The following is a 13,175-nucleotide window of genomic DNA, read 5'->3' as shown; positions in this document are numbered from 1 at the left end:
AGCCAAGAGGCCCATGATCACTCTGGATGAACTGCAGAGATCTACAGCTGAGGTGGGAGAGTCTGTCCATAGGACAACAATCAGTCGTACAGTGCACAAATCTGGCCTTTATGGAAGAGTGGCAAGGAGAAAGCCATTTCTCAAAGATATCCATAAAAAGTGTTGTTTAAAGTTTGCCACAAGCCACCTGGAAGACACCAAACATGTGGAAGAAGGTGCTCTGGTCAGATGAAATAAAAATCGAACTTTTTGGGCACAATGCCAAACGATATGTTTGGCGTAAGAGCAACACAGATCATCACCCTGAACACACCATCCCCAGTGTCAAACATGGTGGAGGCAGCATCATGGTTTGGGCCTGCTTTTCTTCAGCAGGGACAGGGAGGATGGTTAAAATTGATGGGAAGATGGATGGAGCCAAATACAGGACCATTCTTGAAGAAAACCTGTTGGAGACTGCAAAAGACCTGAGATTGGGACGGAAGTTTCTCTTCCAACAAGACAATGATCCCAAACATGAAGCAATATCTACAATGGAATGGTTCACAAATAAACGTATCCAGGTGTTATAATGGCCAAGTCACAGTCCAGACCTGAACCCAATCGAGAATCTGTGGAGAGAGCTGAAAACTGCTGTCCACAAACGCCTCCATGCAACCTCACTCAGCTCCAGCTGTTTGCAAAGGAAGAATGGGCGAGAATTTCAGTCTCTCGATGTGCAAAACTGATAGACACATACCCCAAGAGACTGCAGCTGTAATTGTAGCAAAAGGGGGCGCTACAAAGTATTCACTTAAAGGGGCTGAATAATATTGCACGCTTCAATTTTCAGTTTATTTGTTTTTTTTATAAAAGTTTAAAATAAGCAATACATTTCGTTCAACCTCACAATTGTGTCCCACTTGTTGTTGATTCTTCACCATAAAATAAAATTTTTCATCTTTATGTTTGAAGCCTTGAAAAGTGGGAAAAGGTTGAAAAATTCAAAGGGGCCGAATACTTTCGCAAGGCACTGTATATGTCTCCCTCATAGCCAACTCCTGGTATATATTCCCATCCCCGTAAATATGGGTTCATTCTGTTTCTCATGGCAAAAATAAAAAACCCGTTGTACTCACCCTTCCCGGCTCCCACGTCATGCAGCGTACTCCTGTGTAGCCAGCTCGCAGTGGCCGGCAGCTGACACGACATCTACGTCCTTGCTATAGTGACACATGACATCACTGTCATGCATCACCCTCAGTCACCGGGACGCCAATGTCAGCTTTTTGCCAAACAGTCGGCAGCTTGTATCACAGCGCAAGGACTCGACAAGTCTCTGCAACGCGATAGATTTCAGCTGGATGTGCTCCCTCTGACACCCATATAACTGAAGCAGTTGGGTGGCCCCCCTTCATCCCAGGGCTTGCGACTGCGATCATTCCACACCTGGATGCAGGGCAGTGCATAGTGCCAGTATGGGACCTTCTCTTTTTCTTGCATCCTATATTACTCTCATGGTTTAAAAGATGTATTATTCTGATATCGGGGTCACTGTGGCCAGTACTGTAAGAAATGACTGATTACTGTCCAGTTTGATGGAATAGTGACTGGCACTGTTATGGGGTACTTGTGGTTGTTATTAAGACATTAATTAGGTGTGTTGTGTGTCTTTGCTGTAATTTATGAATTTTGAAACTTATTTGTTAGTGTTTCATTGATGGCTCAGATATTGGGAAGAAGTTCATTTGAAACATTGACCACAAAGGAACCAAAGCAATCTCCAAAATCCCTAAGAGCCGGTCATGGCATGTAAACACATGTGGTTCTTGTCTTGATCTATGATCGAATGGATGTAAATATTGGGCCATCTTAGACACTACTTAAGGTTTTCATTTTGATATAAAGAAGATACCTTCCGTTTGGTCATTTTTCCTTCAAGTACAAGAATATTCTTTATTTTAACAATAGTGTATTTGTTGGTTTTGCACCAGCCCAACTATCCATTATGTTATCGAAAATCTTCTTCAAGCTTCTTCTTCAAATTTGTCTTCTTTCAAGGGTCTACAACGTAGATGGCTGGATATTTTGTTTCCTGTATTGTCGAATGTTTATGGGACAGATATTTTCTGGCTCTGTGCCAATTCCTATGCATCAAAGGTGAGGGGGTCCCCGAGATGTAGCTCGGGAGCCCATAATGTGAGGCTCGCAGCTGTTTGCCAGCTTGGTGAATTATCACTGGGTGTAGCAAACAGTCATAAATATGCAAACTAGAAAAGAGAAGCGCTGATAGGGTTTTACCAGATTACATATACGGTTTAGCATATATCAAAATACATTCACCGATTCAGGTTGTGAGAGGTCACAACCACCATAGATAGCATCAGATAATGGCGGCTGCAGCGGCCCCACGTGTTTGCAGATCAAAGTGGAGAAGGAGAAGGGGTTAAACCCGCGCAATCCGCCAGATAAATTCAGAGGAGATGTTGATAATTCAGAACATTCTTTTATTCCATGGGTCTACGCGTTTCCAGGTCTGTGACCTCTTCTTCAGGACCAGTAAATCAACTTACTGGTCCTGAAGAAGAGGTCACAGACCTGGAAACGCGTAGACCCATGGAATAAAAGAATGTTCTGAATTATCAACATCTCCTCTGAATTTATCTGGCGGATTGCGCGGGTTTAACCCCTTCTCCTTCTCCACTTTGATCTGCAAACAGTCATAAATAGCAGGTCTCCAGATGATGACTCTTGTGAGTAGCCCTCACAGAGGAGCAAATCTGGATGCCCATATATTGGCCTTGGGGATTTAGAGATAATTTAAGTATGGTAGATTGGAGATAGGATGATACTACTTGTCAGTGGAGGTGCTTGAACTGGATGTGATAGTGTATTGGGAGTGCTTGTCATGAGAATACTGAATAGTGGTAAGGTGGGAATCCCATAATTTTAGTAGTAAATTATAGAATTAAAAATAAAAAATGAAAAAACAAGCACTTCACAATTTTGCCTATTTAATATGATGAGAACACCAGAGATCGTTGAATCAATTATAGGGGGGCTTATGGCCATTGGCAATGTTATCATTGTGGTGTGATTGGCAGATGCTAATGAAAAGCTTCATTGGGGATCCCAGAAGTTAAGAGGTTTGCGAGCCTCCTTTCCTGTAGTCGGAGACTACTGACTTAGCCAATAGACCGTAGTCCTGATGTCACGATTCCTCTGTGTGGAGCATCTTGCACACAGGTGATGCTCTGCCGCGTCTTCCTGAACTTCAGAGCTGGCAGTGACATGTTTCCTTTGTGCAGAGCATCTTGCATTTGGAGATGCTCTGCTGTGTTTCTTTGAGCACTATCTGGCAGGTTCTTTGACAGCGCTGGATTGTATGCAGGTTCTGGGAGGTGCTGATTACTCAGGTGTTCCAACTTCCTGGTAATTGCTCTGTTTCGTTATGGAGCATGTTATCCCAGAACGTCGCCAGTTGTACTCTATGGTTCTGCAGTTGTGGTCTTGGCTTGTGTTTGTGCTTGCCTTCTGATCTAAAGTTCTTGACCCCGGACCGTTGATTGACTCTTCTCTGCTTGCTCCCTGTTTTTGTTGTTTCCTCCTGGCTTCTGACCTCGGACCATTACCTGACCATGTCTCTGTCTGCTCCCTGTTCTTGTCATTTCCTCCTGGCTTCTGACCTCAGAACGTTACCTGACCATGTCTCTGTCTGCTCCCTTAATCTAATACGTACTCTCCTGAAATTCTGACCACCGGCTTGCGACCTGACTGCATGTCTATTTACTCCCTGTGTCCTGACATGTCCTTCAGTTTCCTGACCCCGGCTTGTCTGACTTCCCTTCCGTCTATACTATCCGTAAGTAGTGACTAACATCACACCTGAAAATCGATCTGCCCAAATCCCTTAAATAATAAGAATTTACATAAATTGTTGTACAGGTGTTGCACATTTGGTTTTCATGTTTAATTTTTTCATATTTTTTACTCTTATTGATTTGTCTTTTAGTGTGCGCTCTCACAATTTACTGCAATAATAAAAAATACATGTTCAGTACTGAGCATATCAGCAAGTTTATTTATACAAATGAATGCATAGTATGTTTTCCTACATTTAGGAAAATTACATTTATTTAATATATTGATACTGCCTGTATATTCTTTTTCAAATTTCTCGATACAAAGGAAACTACAGGGCTGGTTCTAGATATTAAATGTTTTTCGCGAAACACAAAAATAGTTTTAGCGATATAAGTTTCATCTCTTAGTTATTTATTTTTTTCAAAATTATTCAAAATAAAATTATCTCCTTTTCTTCCCAAAAAATCCTCCTGCTCCGTATTGTCCACTAGATTGTCCACATCTTCCACCTGAACATCCACCACTATATTGTCCACGTCCTCCGCCTGAACATCCGCTTGATCCACATCCTCCTCCTCCTCCACATGGAAATAAATTGGTGAAGAAACTGAAAAATTCTTGTGGAAAAAAGAAAAGGAAATTAAAAGCAGAGAAAATTCGAGGTGGTCTACATCTATTAATGTAGAAAATGTAAAAGGATGGATTAATATAGTCCTCCACTTGTGTAGATACATACGATATACTGTGCACTGAAGAAAACCTCAAATCCTGCTATCCATTATCCATGCAAACAAATAAGGGTTGTGAAAAATTAAATACCGTATTTTTTTGTTTTATAAGGCGCACTGGATGATAAGACGCACCCCAAATTTAGAGGAAAAAAAAATGGGGTCCATCTCATGGTGTCTTACCAGAGGTGGCGGCAGCGGTGGTGGAGCAGGGTCGGGGGAAGCAGGGGCGGTGCTGGAGTAGAGTGATGCTGCCGTTGGTGCAGCAGGTGTCCCTCATGCTCGCTGTAGATGGGGGTGCTGAGAGGCTCTGCTAGGCTGTGGGTTCTGCTGCACTGAGGGTGGTAAGGCAAGGGCTGCCATCCTGAATGTCGGCGATGTGGACTTCAAAGGAATGGCCCCCGGAGTCGGCGCGTGTGCAGATTGAGCTATTGGCTCAATCACAAGCCAAGATCTCATCTGTGCACGCGCCACCTCTGGGTATCATTTTTCTTAAGTCCACTGCTGGGAGATCAATGGGCCAGAGGCAGTGCATGCACAAAGGAGATCTTGAGCCGAGAGCTCTGTTTGCGCACGTGCTGACTCTGGGTGACATTATTTGAAGCCTGCACCGCCGACATTCAGGATGGCGGCCCCTGCATCCCTGTCTGCACCGCAGCAGATCCCACAGCACACAGTGCACCACCCACAGTACAGCCCAGCCCGCAGAATAGCCCCTGCCTCCTGTGACCCCTCTCCAGCACCTCCCGGTAAGCTATACTCGGCTTATAAGATGCGCCCCTCATTTTCCTCCCAAATTTATGTGCGTCTTATAATCCGAAAAACACGATACTTGCAGTCTTTGAACTCCATTTTTAAACTCCTGTTTCTACTAACTCCACTTGTTTACAAGCCACGTATTGAGCACACATCAGACTAAGTTCCCTAGTTCAATTTAAGCACCTGAGAACACCTGAGAGCAATTAACCCCTCCTAATTAGGCACACTGCTAATTTGTCTATTAGGACATATGTCAAACATAATTACATATGTTGTAGTCTCAACGCCAAGAACCTACTCTATACTGATGATGATTAAAAACCCCAAAACGGGCTCTCTGTAGAAGAGTTGTGGACCAATGCCATAATGTAAAGGATTCACTAAAGGACCAGCCCAACAAAGTCCAGTGTAGATGGACTGGCCTTCTTTCTTTTTTTGTGGGATTCCTAGAAAAAGCAGAGCTGTGTGCACTGAAGATCACCATTCTCGAGGTTGGATGAGGTCCCAGCAGTTGGACATTACCAATAAGGATAGCTCACAACTTATAAAGATTGGAATTATACAGTAATATGTTTTTTCAACACCGAGAGGATAATTATCCAACATAATACACTAAACTATAGAAAAAATAAAATACAAAACACAAAAGATTTGGGGAGAAGGTGAACACTTACTATTAATGCATCGTAGACCACATCCGCTGCTAAGACAACAACTCTCGCTGCTTCCGCATTGAGCATCTGCCACGCATGGCTTTAGACTCTGACAACTGGGACTTTCTGCAAAAGAAATAAAAAAGTTATATTCTATGGTTTGTATGCCAGTTTGTGTATGTTTTTGTTTTGTAGGTGAGGAGAAAAAATGTCTTATGCGTTATTTATACATGCCATACTTGCCAACTCTATTGGGAATGTCCGATAGGCTTGAGGTCTCCCGGACCTCCCAAAAGAGTCACTAAATCACCTGTGCTCCACCAAAACCTTCAATAAATCAGTGATTCCAAAAAGGTTTATCATGCCACTGCATCTTGGAGAGAAAGAACCAAAACTTGGATGGGGTAGAGAATTATGGTAGAGAATTTTGACCCAACTTCATGGGAACCCAATGGTTCTATAAAATGGTGGAACATCTGATAAGATGTCATTTGTCTTCCATTGGAACCAAATTATGGAAGCATGGAGATGAAAGCATTGTGGCTTTGGGTGATTTGGATCATAACAAATGAAAAAAGTCTTCAAATAGTACTGTAGATATTCAAGTGGAATCTGTCAATGGGTCTATGCTGCTCTATCTACATCACTTAAAACAATTTTATCAAAGGCATTCTGGAAATAAAGAAGATGATCTAATGATGGAGTCAAGGTCTTGGGCAATAGTTTTTTCTACATTTTCACAGGATCATAAGTGATTGGACAAAGCACCTCAATTTGAGGAACCCTAACCATGACAAACAAAGCCATCCACAACCTGTCTCCTCCATACATCTGTGACCTAGTCTCCCGGTATTTACTTACTCGTATGCAAGATTTCTCCCGTGCCTCCCCCATACTCTGGAACTCTCTGCCACAACATATCAGACTCTCAACTACCTTGAAAAGCTTCAAAAGGAACCTGAAGACCCACCTCTTCCACCAAGCCTACAACCTGCCTTAACCCCCAGACTATTACACCACTGCACAACCATCCCCACACTCACCAACTGTAGCCTCACCCACCCCCTGTAGACTGATCCCTCATGGGCAGGGTCGTCTATCCTCCTGTACCAGTCTGTGCCTTGTATTGTTTGATTATTGTACTTGTCCCTATTATGTATACCCCCATGGAATAAATGGCACTATAATAGTAAATAATAATAATAATAATAATAATAATAATAATAATAAAAAATATCTGATGAAGCCCATGAGTTACGGACTTTAAAAAGTATTCACGATAAAGTCAATGTTACTAATTTCTAAAAGTGTTTTTGCTCAATTTTTGTTTCAATTTTTTGTGTAACCCAAGGGTGGCTAAAATCTTAGCACTTCTGGCATTTTCACAACCAGAATTGCCCAGCTCTGTCAAAATGGGCATCACTGGAACGAAAAGCGGGCATGACGCCACAGCTTGACATACCTTACACCACAAATCTTACTCTAGTCTTTGGAGTAAGATTTGTTCCAAGGTGCAAGGAGACAAATGCCATTGTTCAGACACATCTTACTCGTAAAGAGTTGAGCACACCTCTTCATCATGACTGGCGTGAAAAATGCTGGTCTTGGTGAATAGGGGCCAATATGCCCCTATTCATCAAGGCAGACGTTGTTCAAGATGGTCTTGATAGAGAGGTGGCCTCAACTTTTCATGAATCAGGGGCGTCTGAAAAATGACATTCATACAATACTTTTGAAAATGCCCTTGAATTCATTTCTGATCTCATCTTGAAAATCCAAAATAACATCATGGGCTTCATCTGGTATTGGACTTTTGCCCCTCTCTTAGGGGCTTGGTTTCAACAGAAAAATTGTATTTTTTTCTACTTCTTTAAAATCTCAATTTTATGCAAAATAGACTATGCAATTATCTTATTAGAATATTGAAATAATGCAGCTCGGATTATTTTTTCATCCAATTAAGCATATGAGAAAAATGCATAACATAAGAAATGTCCACTCTATCGAGTCTTACGTGGTTTTCTGTAAAATCCCGAAGACGGGGATATTAGTGCAACAACCAGGGAAAACAGCAGCAGGTATCCCAATGACGACATCTTGTGACTTTGCTGGATTGGCACCACCGTGCCACTTTTATACCTTTCTTTATGGGAGAAACAAGGGTGTAGTCCATTGAACAAGCTATAGCTTTCTTTATTTCTCATGTGACTCCCTTAATTATTGCTTAACAATATAAATCCGTCTAATAACATGGTAGAGATGTAATGGGAGCAGTTCTGGATTGTGTGAATAAAGTAGTTCACATAAATTATGTATCTGCTGTTTTGATGGTAAACTTTTACATAATTGTCTGTTGCCAAGTAGTAGTGATTCCTGACAACTTTGGGTATACAAGTCTTGTGTGTTCCTTTCTTAGTAAGACATTGTGTCTTATGTGACAGGTTTAGTCAGGGTCGGATTTACACATTTGTTTGTGTAGCGCCCCTGAGGCTTCAGTCGCCACAGAGGTACTGCATCTCAGCCAGAGGTGTAGTATCCCATTCCCGGGTAGGGAAGGGGGTCACAGACCGGTGTACACAGAAATACAGCTACACTCCCATTTAGCAACACACCATCAGGTGATGCTTGGGCCTGATGCAACTAAGCTATGGTATAGCTATCCTTTGGTAGTGCACCATTCCCTAAGCCAGTTTGGAGGTGGAGTCTGGTTAGTGGGAACACACTGTGGAAAGGGAGCAGTCGGGAAGTAGGCGAGGAGGAGTGAAGACGTGTGATCTGGAGCAGGTGCAGCTCGGCCCAGGTACAGGAGAGAAGGGGTGCTAGAGCCTGCGGGAAGTGTGCCATACACCCATGGTCTTTTTCCACATACGACATATCAGAGTGTAGGGACTTGGCTGCTAACAGGGATCCGGTCCCTAAACTCGAGGAGAATAACCAAGGTGCTCAACTAGTAAAACCGAAGGCTAAGGATACTGCAAGTACCAAAGACAACACCGCACACGAATCTGCTTGAAGGTGACCATATAGGGCCAAGGGACAAGCTTCAGGCCACCCTGTAGGGTCGGCGAACACCAGCTCAGGGCACTGTGTGTGTAGGCGTGGGACAGGCAGGAGAGGTCAGCGTAGGAAGACGACCAGAGAAGGAATGTAGAAGGATGCACCGGTCTTAGCCTCCAAACTACCCGGGATCAACTGGAGCCCATCACAGTGGAACTCAGCACTCCAAAGGTGGTCACTGACTAGTCGTGTTAACCTGGAACCTGTACAGTAAGTAAAAACCCTTGAGACTGCACCCTTGTATTGCTCCATTATTCACCTGTGCCTCCGGCCCTGCATCCCCACCATTACAGACTACTATTCCCAACAGCCCTGGGGCCCTTCTCTACTTGTAGAGAGCTATACCAACTCAGCTGCGTCACCATCTGCCCCAGCAGTCCCTATCCCGCAGCTTCGGCTATTTCTGGCCAAGTCCCACAGGTGGCATCACGAACTATCATCATCCCCTGTAAATAATCCTACCACCATTTCATAAACGACACTGCTAGGGTCACGGAACCGGGCTTTGCCGCTGTGACATCCGCCCAGGACACAACCAGCCCAGGAATGAGTACCCGACAGCCCCGGTGCAGGCAAGTCATATTAGTTAGGGCAAAGCACATAATTATGTGCCCCCTCCATCCCCCTTAAAAATGTTGTCATTTGTAAATTCATCTCTGTGTGGGACCCTAAAATGTCACTGAAGGAGGTCGTGTGATACACATTACCAATCCTCCAAATGATAGACAACCACTGAGAAAGCTGAAAACGGAATATGTGGACTTGAAAATATGGAGAGATCCAAAGGACAGGGACAATCTAACAGGCAACAATGACAAGGCTAAGGTAGGAACAACCTTCCGAGATATGAAGGACCTAGCAAGCTAAATAGGATATGTGGACCAGCAAATATGGAGGGAACCTTCCTGGAAAGAGGGAGATCTGTAGGACAGGGGTAATCTACTGGGCAAAGATGACCAGGCCAAGCTAGGAGCAACTGTCCGAGATATAAAGAACCTAGCAAGCTACGTAGGATATGTGGAATATGAAGACCAGCAAATATGGAGGGAACTTTCCTGGAGAGAGGGAAATCTGAAGGACAGGGGCAATCTACCATACAAAAATGACCAGACCAAGCTAGTATGAACCTTCCAAGTTATAAAGGACCTATCAAGTAAATGAAAATATGTGGAATATGAGAACCAGTAAATATGGAGGGAACCTTCCTGGAAAAAGGCAGATCTGCTAGAACAGGGGCAATCTACTGGGCAAAGATGACCAGGCCAAGCTAGGAGCTACCTTCCGAAATAGAAAGCACCCCAAGATTTCAGTGAAGGATGTCTTGTGATACATATTAACAATTTTCCTCATTATAGACGACCACTGAGAAATCTGAAAATGAAATATTTTGACCTGTATATATGGAGGGGACCTTCCTGGGAAGAGGGGGATCTGCAGGACAGGGGCAATCTACTGGTCAAAGATGACCAGGCCAAGGTACAAGCAATCTTCTGAGATATAAAGGACATAGCAAGCTAAGGAGGATATGTGGAATATGAGGATCAACAAATATGGAGGGAACCTTCCTGGAAAGAGGGAGATCTGCAAGATAGGGGAAATCTACCAGGTAAGAATGACCAGACCAAGCTAGGAGCAACATTCCAAGATATAAAGGACCTAGGAAGCTAAGGAGGATATGTGGAATATGTAGACCTGCAAAGAGGGAGATCTGCGGGACATGGGCAATCTACCAGGCAAGTATGACCAGATCAAGCTAGGAGCGACCTCCCGAGATATAAAGGACATAGCAAGCTAAAAAGGATATGTGGAATATGTGTGTCGCGGGCGGGGAGGGCGCTGCCGCTGCTGCGCGCTCGCTAACGCCCGGGTCCGGCGCTGCTGTGACTGCTGCTGCTCGGTGGCTCGAGCGGTGGGCCGGATCCAGGGACTCGAGCGGCGCTCCTCGACCGTGAGTGAAAGTGTGGTTGGTTTGGGGGGTTTAGTCCGTGACGCCACCCACGGGTCGTGGTGAAGATGGGCACCACCGCTGCTGGTGATGGGGATCCCGGGAGCAATGGTAGGGAGCAGCTGGGATGTTGTTTTCCCCCTCCGTGGGTAGGGGTTCGGTGGTCCCGGGGCCCGGTGATGTGACGGGGAGGCTGGGTTGGTGAGGTGCAGGGTTGCAGGGACAGTGCGGCGCGGTGCCGGATGGCACGGGTGTACTCACTCAGCAAGAGATGCACAAAGTCCTCGGTAAACCAAACGGCTGGATGGACGGGTCCCGCAGCCGGCTGCAGTGTCTCTTCCCGGACAGGTGATGGCGGCTGTCTTTCCCTGCACCTTGATGTTCTTGTTTCACTACTATGGATCCCCAACGGTAGTCCGCTCCCCGGTATATGGATGCCGGAGGAGCCCGTTTGCCCGCAGGCGCTAGCCCTTGGGTCTCTAGCCTTAGGCGGTAGCTGTATACCCTCACGGTGTGGGCGGTTGCCTTCTATTGGGTCTTTGGTTGTTAGGAAACCCCTGGGGTTCCTGTCACATTCGGATTTGACTATTGTCAGCAGCTCCAAGCCTGGTCGGGGTCCGATGGCCTGCCTGTTTGTGCTGGCTTCACTTCGCTCCCCGGTCGGTACCGGCGGGCCAACGCCCGACCCGGTCCTACGGTTCCGCGTTGCTTCACCACTCCTGCAGACGGCCACCACCATCTGCCAACCTTGCTGTCAGTGCTTGGGCCACAAACCCAGACACCCAAGTCTTTACTCCTCACACTTCCACCTCCTGGACTAAACTAAAACTTTTCCCGCCTCCAGGCCTGTGAACTCCTCGGTGGGTGGGGCCAACCGCTTGGCTCCGCCCCACCTGGTGTGGACATCAGACCCTGGAGGGAGGCAACAAGGGTTTTTGTTTGACTGGTGTCACTGTCTAATGGGGGTGGGGGTGTTTGTGTGTTATTTGTGACGACCTGGCTAGTCCAGGGCGCCACATGTGGACCTGCAAATATGGAGAGAACCTGCCTGGAAAGAGGGAGATCTGCAGGACGGGGGCTATTTACCAGGCAAGGATGACCAGACCAAACTAGGAGTGACCTCCCGAGATATAAAGGACCTAGCAAGATAAGAAGGATTTAAATCACCCGACGGGGCGGGGTATTACTCATCACCGGGCCAGTGATGGAGGCATCTTGGGAATGTCAGAGTGGCCTGGCCCCGCTCTGTGGCCTCGAGGTGTCCACGAAGGATGAATGGGGGAATGGTTACCTCATCACGGTTGGCAAGAAGTGCAAGATAGAGATCCTGCAGTCAGATTGATCAAGACGCTGATTTCCCAAGCTGATTCCAGGTTGGAGCCCACTGCCCCGGAAGAAGCACAGAGGCTGTGGAAAGAGAGGAGCCAGTTATATCTGCAGCGAGGCAAGTTGTGCAGAGGACTGATCAATCCCAAGACTCATGAGAGGGTCTGCCAGATATACCAGATATACCTCTAACATACGTGCCAGTGGTCCTGGAAGCCTATCATGATGGAGCTGGACACTTCGGCTGGAAGAAGCTGGAAATGCTACTGAGAGAGCGCGTTTACTGGGCTGGGATGATAGAATCCATTGAAGCATGGTGCAGGGACTGTGGTCCCTGTGTGCTAAGAAGAAAGGATGGCACCAGCCAGAGGGCCCCATTACAGCCGATCATCACCTGCCAGCCGCTGGAACTCGTTGCTCTAGATCATGTCAAACTCACACCAAGTAGGAGCGGATACACGTACACGTTCACAATGGTAGACCACTACTCAAGATTTATGGTTGTGGTACCCGTCAAAGATCTAATGGCCCATACTGCAACGAAGGTCTTCCAAGCACACTTGTGTTGGCCTCATGGCTACCCAGAGATAATCCCCACAGATCAAGGCCCTGACTTTGAAGCGGAAATCTTCAAGGAGTTTTGCAAACCAATGGGATGTGTGAGAAGATGAACCATTTAGTCATCAACCTGCTTAAGACTCTACCCCTAGAGGAACGGAACCAGTGGCCTGAGAGATTGCCTGATCTCGTAGATATTTATAACAACATTACCGTCAGTTCCACTAAGTGTATGCCTGCTTATCTTATGAGGGTGAGGCCTGGAAGATTGACGGTGGACTTAGACATGGTCGTTGAAGTACCTGA

At 45.7% G+C, this 13,175-nt stretch overlaps 1 long non-coding RNA gene across 1 annotated transcript; it reads right to left on the bottom strand.

Moving 5' to 3' along the window:
• Window positions 1-4,040: 4,040 nt before the first annotated feature.
• On the bottom strand, window positions 4,041-8,106 carry LOC142258510 (uncharacterized). Its single transcript, XR_012727791.1, has 3 exons — window positions 7,998-8,106; window positions 6,005-6,109; window positions 4,041-4,460 (listed from the first exon to the last, which is right to left on the bottom strand). It is a non-coding gene; the product is annotated as an uncharacterized LOC142258510 (long non-coding RNA).
• Window positions 8,107-13,175: the final 5,069 nt, after the last annotated feature.

This window comes from Anomaloglossus baeobatrachus, chromosome 12 (genome assembly GCF_048569485.1).
Source record: "Anomaloglossus baeobatrachus isolate aAnoBae1 chromosome 12, aAnoBae1.hap1, whole genome shotgun sequence".
Lineage (NCBI taxonomy): Eukaryota > Metazoa > Chordata > Amphibia > Anura > Aromobatidae > Anomaloglossus > Anomaloglossus baeobatrachus.
This window is presented reverse-complemented; position numbering and strand designations above follow the sequence as displayed.